Source organism: Ovis canadensis, chromosome 1 (assembly GCF_042477335.2).
Source record: "Ovis canadensis isolate MfBH-ARS-UI-01 breed Bighorn chromosome 1, ARS-UI_OviCan_v2, whole genome shotgun sequence".
In the NCBI taxonomy this organism is placed as follows: Eukaryota; Metazoa; Chordata; class Mammalia; order Artiodactyla; family Bovidae; genus Ovis; species Ovis canadensis.
In genome coordinates, this window is record NC_091245.1 from 142,587,787 (window position 1) to 142,595,834 (window position 8,048).

The window sequence follows — 8,048 nt, forward strand, 5'->3', positions numbered from 1 at the left end:
TTTCGGTTAAACAAGTCTGAAGCCTTGGGAACATGCTGTCATGTTTCAGATGCAGAGGAGTATTTAAAGTTAAGTGATTGGTTTCTTGAAGAGTCCCTAATTCTTAATCAGAAAAATGAATCTCTTACAGTGGGAATTTCCAGTTAGCTGGAAGCTGGGTGGAGAAAATGAAAGCGAAGGGAAGCCGGATATTAGAGATACCTTTGAGGAAAGGTCTTGTCAATAGTGCCTTGAGATATTAGCATAACAGGCAGATTTAACCTCATCTGTGAGCCCTTCCTCTGCACTTGACTTCTTTCCTTCTTTCCTCCCTACTGTCAACCCTCCTTCCTTCCTGTTTTGAAATACAGTGTTTTTTAGAGCAGTTTTAAGTTTACAACAAAACCGAGGGCAAGGTACAGAGATTTCCCATGTATTCCCTGCCACCACACATGCATAGTTTCTGTTAAATTTTTTTTTTTTTTAAACCAAAGATGATCCTGTATCGACACATAATGATCACTCAAGTCCACAGTTTACCTTAGGATTCATCCTTGGTATTATATATCTATAGGTCTGAACAAGTGTATAATGGCATATATTAATCGTTAAAATGTCACACAGAGTATTTTCACTGCCTAAAATACTCTGTCCTCTGCCTTTTCATCTGTCTCCTACCATTTCCTCTGGCAACCACTGATCTTCTTATTCCCCCCATTTTTGCTTTTTCAAGAATGTCCTTTAGTTGGAAGAATGTCCTGTAGTTTTACAGTTTTGTGTTTTAAATTTCAGATTGATTGCTTTCACTTAGTAACATGTATTGAAGTTTCTTCCATGTCTTTTCATGGATTGATAGCTCATTTCTTTTTTTAGCACTAAATAATATCCTATTGCTTCTCTGGTAGCTCAGCTGGTAAAGAATCCACATGCAATAAAGGAGACCCTGATTTGATTCCTGGGTCGGGAAGATCCCCTGGAGAAGGAAATCCAGTATCATGGGATTTCCTGGTGGCTCAGACAATAAAGAATATGCCTAAAATGTGGGAGACCTGGGTTTGATCCCTGAGTTGGGAAGATCCCCTGGAGGAGGGCATGGCAACCCACTCCAGTATTCGTGCCTGGAGAATTCCATGGACGGAGAAGCCTGGCAGGCTACAGTCCATGGACTCGTAAAGAGTGAAACATGATGGAGCAACTAACACTTTCGCTTTCATTCATGAATGTAGAATGTCTTTCCATTTACTTAGTTCTTTGATTTTGTTTATCAGTTTTGTAGTTTTCCTCAATCGTCTTATACATATTTTGTTAGATTTGTTTTAATACCTAAGTGTTTCATTTTTGGAGGGTACTAGTGTAAATGATATTATGTTTTTAATTTCAAATTCCATTTGTTCATTCTTGGTTTGTAGGAAATCGATTGACTTTTGAATACTAACCCTCTATCCCGCACTTTCCTCCATTTTTTTTTAATCAATTATTTATAAATGTCTACCTTGTGCTAGCACAGTCTGTACTCCAGAAGCTCAGAGTTTAGTGAGCAAGGTAGATAAATAAATATAAAAGTTAAAAACTTGTGTGATTAGTCCAGTATCATTTCATGGGTTTTACAATTAGCTACTGACATTTGATCTTCTGGGAAGATGACACAACAGGAGATGAAATACATGTTTCTTGTGTTGTATCTTCCTGTACGTGCTCTTCAAGGACTGTTGAACTTCCCACACTTTCTAAGTATTCTGTGTATGTGTGTTTTTTTCTTTTTTTCAGTTAGAGTATAATTGATTTACACCGTTGTGTTTGTTTCTGCTGTGCAGTGAAGTGAATCAGCTATACATACACATCTCTCCTGTCCCTCTTGGACTTCCCCACCCTATCTCACCCGCCTAGGTCATCACAGAGCACTGAGCTGAGCTCCTCATGCTCTACAGCAGATTCTTGCTAGCTATTTGTTTTACACATGATAGTGTATCTATGTCGATCCCAATCTCCCAATTTGTCCTGCCCTCACCTTATGGCAGAAAGTGAAGAGGAACTAAAAAGCCTTTTGATGAAAGTGAAAGAGGAGAGTGAAAAAGTTGTCTTAAAGCTCAACATTCAGAAAACTAAGATCATGGCATCTGGCCCCATCATTTCATGGGAAATAGATGGGGAAACAGTGGAAACAGTGTCAGACTTAATTTTCGGGGGCTCCAAAATCACTGCAGATGGTGACTGCAGCCATGAAATTAAAAGACGCTTGCTCCTTGGAAGGAAAGTTATGACCAACCTAGATAGCATATTCAAAAGCAGAGACATTACTTTGCCAACTAAGGTCCATCTAGTCAAGGCTATGGTTTTTCCTGTGGTCATGTATGGATGTGAGAGTTGGACTGTGAAGAAAGCTGAGCACCGAAGATTCGATGCTTTTGAACTGTGGTGTTGGAGAAAACTCTTGAGAGTCCCTTGGACTGCAAGGAGGTCCAACCAGTCCATTCTGAAGGAGATCAGCCCTGGGATTTCTTTGGAAGGAATGATGCTAAAGCTGAAACTCCAGTACTTTGGCCACTTCATGCGAAGAGTTGACTCATTGGAAAAGACTCTGATGCTGGGAAGGATTGAGGGCAGGAGGAGAAGGGGACGACCGAGGATGAGATGACTGGATAGCATCACTGACTCAATGGATGTGAGTCTGAGTGAACTCCAGGAGTTGGTGATGGACAGGGAGGCCTGGCGTGCTGCTATTTATGGAAAGAGTCGGACACGACTGAGCAACTGAACTGAACTGAACTCCTTCCCCACCTGTGCCCATATGTCCGTTCTCTATGTCTCCGTATCTATTCGTGTCCTACAAATAGGTTCATCCATACCATTTTTCTAGGTTTCACATATATTCGTTATTTATATCCATATGTATATATCCACATATATGTGATATTTGTTTTTCTCTTTCTGAACCTTCTTATTCTGGTAAGTTTTTAAAAATTATATACTTGAATTCATTTACATTATAAACTCTAACTTTGTTCTACTTTTGATGGTCACTTTTTCATTGTTTCTTTATATCCTAAGATTTTAAGAGAACTTTAAAAACCAAACTAAAAGAACTTAATGATGAGCTAGGAATTTAAAGTTTTTTAATTAAAATAGAAGAGATATTTTAGAAGAGCTTCATGAACACTTTTTCTGTATTTTTTTCTAAAAAAAATAACTATTTTTTGTCACATTCTTTCCTTAAAAATAAATTTGCCTGTTGAAGATAAATAAAAAAACAAAAAGCCATCCCCCCTCCTCAAAAATATCCCAAATAAGGGACATATGAAAAAGTCCTTCTCACTGGACCTTGGTGGTCCAGGGAGACTTTCTGGAGAGGTATGAAGTGAGTCTTATAGTTTTATATTAGCCTCAGCCTTGCAATTTTTTTATTTCTGAATTTTGTTTATTATAAAGTGGCAAGATAATTTTGATTCACAGAGATTAATAGTTGCAAGTAGTGACAGGTTTTTTTTTTTTTTAAGTGACAGTTTTAAAATGTTATCTCAGGATGCTCTTTTATAAAAAGACATGGAAGAGAAGATTGACACAAAAATGAAATTCCGGCTTGAGTGACTCTGAGGATGAGAGCACCAACACCCAAAACTGAATATATGCCAGAGGGTAATTTCCAGGAAAAGTGCAGCTTTTGACATTTTGTGTTTAAAGTATTTCATATCAGAAGATAGGAAGCATCCTATAACCATAGAAATAATTGGTTCATTGAAAATCAAACATGAATTTATATATATATATGTTTTAAAGTTGTAAAGCCTCATTTTCCTCTGACATCTTGTGGCCTGCTTTTGATAAAATTTTAATGATGTTTATGAAACTCTTCACTTCTGGAAGTTCATGCAGCTGCTCAGCTTGTTGTTCAGAATTCTGCTGCTTCATCATTTCAGATGAATCTAGACCAATGTCATTTTACATTTAGCAAAGTTAGAATGGTTCACAGAGGCCTTTGTGTTCTTTCTGAAAGTTACAAATGTCTAAGCTAGGTCATGCCACTACTCTTCTCCCTTAGTCAAGCAGAATTAAAATGTGTTTATTTAATGAATGGCTTGTTATAGAGAAAACTGTTCTTGATGTTTCCTAGCAGTATGACACCATCACTATTCATTTACTTATTTAAATCCAGTGGAATTAGATGCTAGGTCCTTCTGTTATTTTTAAGGTAAATAATTTTATTACTTTGCTAAGGCTGCTATAACAAAGTACCACGGACTCCATTAGTGTCAGCGTTCAGTTACTCAGTCATGTCGACTCTGCAATGCTATTGGCTATAGTCTGCCAGGCTCCTCTGTCTGTGGAATTTCCCAGGCAAGGATATTGGAGTAGGTTGCCATTTCCTTCTCCAGGGGACCTTCCTGATCCAGGGATTAGGTGGCTTAAATAGTAGATGTTTATTTCTCATAGTCTGGAGATTGGAAGTCCGAGATTAAGATCAAGGTCAAGATCAAGTTGTCTTGGACCAAGGTGATGGTGTGGTTTCCTCTCAGGCCCTTTTCCTTGGCTTGCAGATAGATGGCTGCCCTCTCTCTGCCTCTTACCATGGTCTTTTCTCTGTGTGAACCTCCTTGATGTCTGCATGTGTTAAAATTTCCTCTTATTATAAAGACACTAGTCAGATTGGGTTAGGGCCCTCCTTAATGGCCTTTTAAAAAATTAATTGTTACTTTAAATATTTTATTTCTAAATATAGTCACATTCTGATACACTGGTGGGAGGTTAGGACTTCAATACATAAACTTTTGGGGGTGGGGGGGTCGATCACAGTTCAGCCCATGTTATGGGTAAGTATTTTGCCTTGGGTATTGTAATAATGACAGTAGATTTAAGTTTTCTGTATAGCTTCATAGCTTCTTCATTTTGTTTCCATTATTTTTCATTTAAGACAGGAAACATTTTATCCAAACCCATCAGAGAAAAAATGGATAACTTGGGTCTGTAACAAAGTATAATTTTTTAAAGCATAGGTCAATAATTGTATATGAGGATATACACTGCTACATGCAAATTAACTGATTGGACCACAGCTTTTCCACATTTAAAACAGAATCAACTTCCCTGTAAAAGCAATACCTGTGTGTCATTTTTAACTTGAGTATTTCTCTCCTTTTTCTTCTCCCTCTCCTTCAACAGAATCCACATCAATCTCCATATAACCCTTCTCAAGGGCAGCCATGTCCACACAGGCCTCAGAAAACTCTCTCTCCTGCATGCCCTCACCCATGTACCAGTGAACAAAGGCACGCTTGGCAGGCATCAGGTCAAACTTGTGGTCCAGGTGAGCGCAGGCCTCAGCGATGGCTGTGGTGTTGCTCAGCATGCACACAGCTCACTGTCCTTTGGCCAGGTGTCTGCCAGGTGTCACAGTGGGAGGCTGGTAGCTAATGTCAACTCTGAAGCCAGTGGGGCACCATTCCAAGAACTGGATGGTCTTGATGGTGACAGTGGCAGTACTGACGTCTTTGGGAACCAGATTGCCATAGTACAGCAGGCAGCGGGCCGTGCAGTTACCATGGTGAGGGTCACATTCCACCATCTAGTTAGCTGGCTCAAAGCAAGCACTAGTGACCTCTGCTACAGAGAACGTTTCATGGTGGACTTTCTCAGCAGAAATGACAGGGGCATATGTGGCCGGGGAAGTGGATGCATGGATAGGGCACCAGGTTGGTCTGGAATTCTGTCAGATCAACATTCAGGGTTCTAGGACTTCCCTGGAGGTCCAGTGGTCAAGGCTCAGTGCTTCCATGACAGCGGGCATGGGTTCCATCCCTGATCAGGGAATTAAGATTACAGTACAAAAGTGGCCAAAATAAAAACAAACAAAGAAACAAACAAACAAACAAACGCCAAACATTCAGGGTTCCATCATACCTTAGGGAAGCAGTTATGGAGGACAAACTTGACCCATCAATCTGTTCAGGTTAGTACATGTTGGTTACTCAATATCAAGGTTTCTAAGACAGATGTCATAGGTGCCCTCATTGTCTACCATGAAACCACAATCAGAGTGCTCTAGGGGGTGTGGGTGGTGATGATGGAGTTGTAGGGCTCAACTACAGCTATGGAAACCTGGGGTCACTGAGTAAATGGAGAACTGCAGCTTGGACTTCTTGCCATAATCAGCAGATATTCCATTAGCAAAGAAGTGAACCTAGAACCAGTTCTCCCACCAAAGTGGTGGAGAACTAAGAAGCCTTGAAGACCTGTGACTAGTCAGTCAGTTTCTGAATTTGGTCCATGATGAGGTTAGTGATCCCCTTGCCAGTCAGTTCAGTTCAGTTGCTCAGTCGTGTCTGACTCTTTGTGACTCCATAGACTGTAGCACATTAGGTGCTACAGTTGGTGACTGTCCATCACCAACTCTTGGAGCTTGCTCAAACTCATGTCCATCGAGTCGGTGATGCCATCCAACCATCTTGTCCTTTGCCGTCCCCTTCTCCTCCTACCTTCAATCATTCCCAGCATCAGGGTCTTTTCCAATGAGTCAGTTCTTCACATCAGGTGGCCAAAGTATTGGAGTTTCAGCTTCAGCAGCAGTCCTTCCAATGAATATTCAGGACTGATTTCCTTTAGGATTGACTGGTTTGATCTCCTTGCAGTCCAAGGGATGCTCATGAGTCTTCTCCAACACCACGGTTCAAAAGCATCAGTTCTTAGGCCCTCAGTTTTCTTTACGGTCGAACTGTCACCTTGCCAGTGGTGCACTGAAAAAATGTTGGGCATATTTACAGGCAACATCTTCCTTGTCTGTGATGAGCTGCTCAAGGTGGAAGAGCTGGCGGTACATGCCTGTGCGAACTTCATCCATGACTGTGAGTTCCAGGTCTGCAAAACTGCCCTAGGCACAAGCCTCCCAGCACTTGTCTCTTTGAAGAAGATGATGAAGGAGTCATCTCCTGCCCCAGTGGTCTTGTCACTTGGCATCTGGCCATCCGACTGGGAGCCATGTTCCAGGCAGTAGTGCTCCCAGCCAACAAAGCTCCCAGCCAGCAATGCTGATCTGGACACCATCCTGGCCAGCATGGATGAAGATGCACTGATACATAGTTGCTGTTTTATGGCTGCCCAGCTAGATATGCAGAGAGGAGAAAAGGAGGTTGTTGCTTCTTACAGAGCAACTCTGAGGCAGTAGATGTAAGAGATCTGGCTTTGTATTCTTGAAGGGACTCAGAATCACTCTTTCCCTCCTCCACTGGAAAAAGGGAGGGACATCGTCTTTTCTGGAACGTGTCATAGGTAATGCAGTATTACTTAGTCTTTTTACTGCCCCACCATGTAGACATATAAGAGAGATATTACATAGCCACAACACACGAATGGCTTGCTAAGAGTTGAGTTGTGAAGTCCCTTACTTAAAAGCTGTATGACTTTGTCCAAACTAAGGATATTGTCTAAGCCACTTTAAAACAGAGATCTCTATAATACCATGGCTTAAGAAGGGAGAAGTTTGTTTTTCTCTCCTGTATCAGCTAACAGTGAAGTAATACACAGAGTGGGATGGGCAGATCAGTCCGTCCTTAAACGATGGCTTCTATCTCGGGGTCCATCGTGGCTGTTGCAGCTCTTGCCATCACATCTTCATCTCAGCCATCAGGAACAGAAAAAGGAGAAAGAAAAGCTTACCTGTATTTCTTTTAATGTCTAGGCTTGGCATATAAGTTCACTTGTCTCCCATTCATAAGCAAGTCATATATACTCATTTAGTTGCAAAGATGGTGGAAAAATGCAACCTATAACGAAGTGGCCATGGGTGCAGCTAAAACATGGGATTTTATTAATAAAGCAATAGAAGAATAATGAATATTGTTTTATGTCTTGGGTCCTGCAAAAGTGGAGCCTAAGTAAGGACTTGGATATAGCTAGTTCAAGTGCATTTACCTGGGAACTGATGCTATTGATCCCAGGAAACAGAGTGAGGAAGTATGAAGAGTAAGACAAGGAAAAGAGAAAGCCAATAAAGGGTATGCTACCCAGATAGAAACCACTGTGGCAACATGAGACTCATTTACTTTGAGGATTATCTGTTGAACCACATAGAATGTGGCTCA

The 8,048-nt window shown here is 40.9% G+C and overlaps 1 pseudogene; it reads right to left on the reverse strand.

Moving 5' to 3' along the window:
- Positions 1–5,086: 5,086 nt before the first annotated feature.
- Positions 5,087–7,045, reverse strand: LOC138440363 (tubulin alpha-1A chain-like; annotated as a pseudogene).
- Between the last annotated feature and the right edge of the window lie 1,003 nt (positions 7,046–8,048).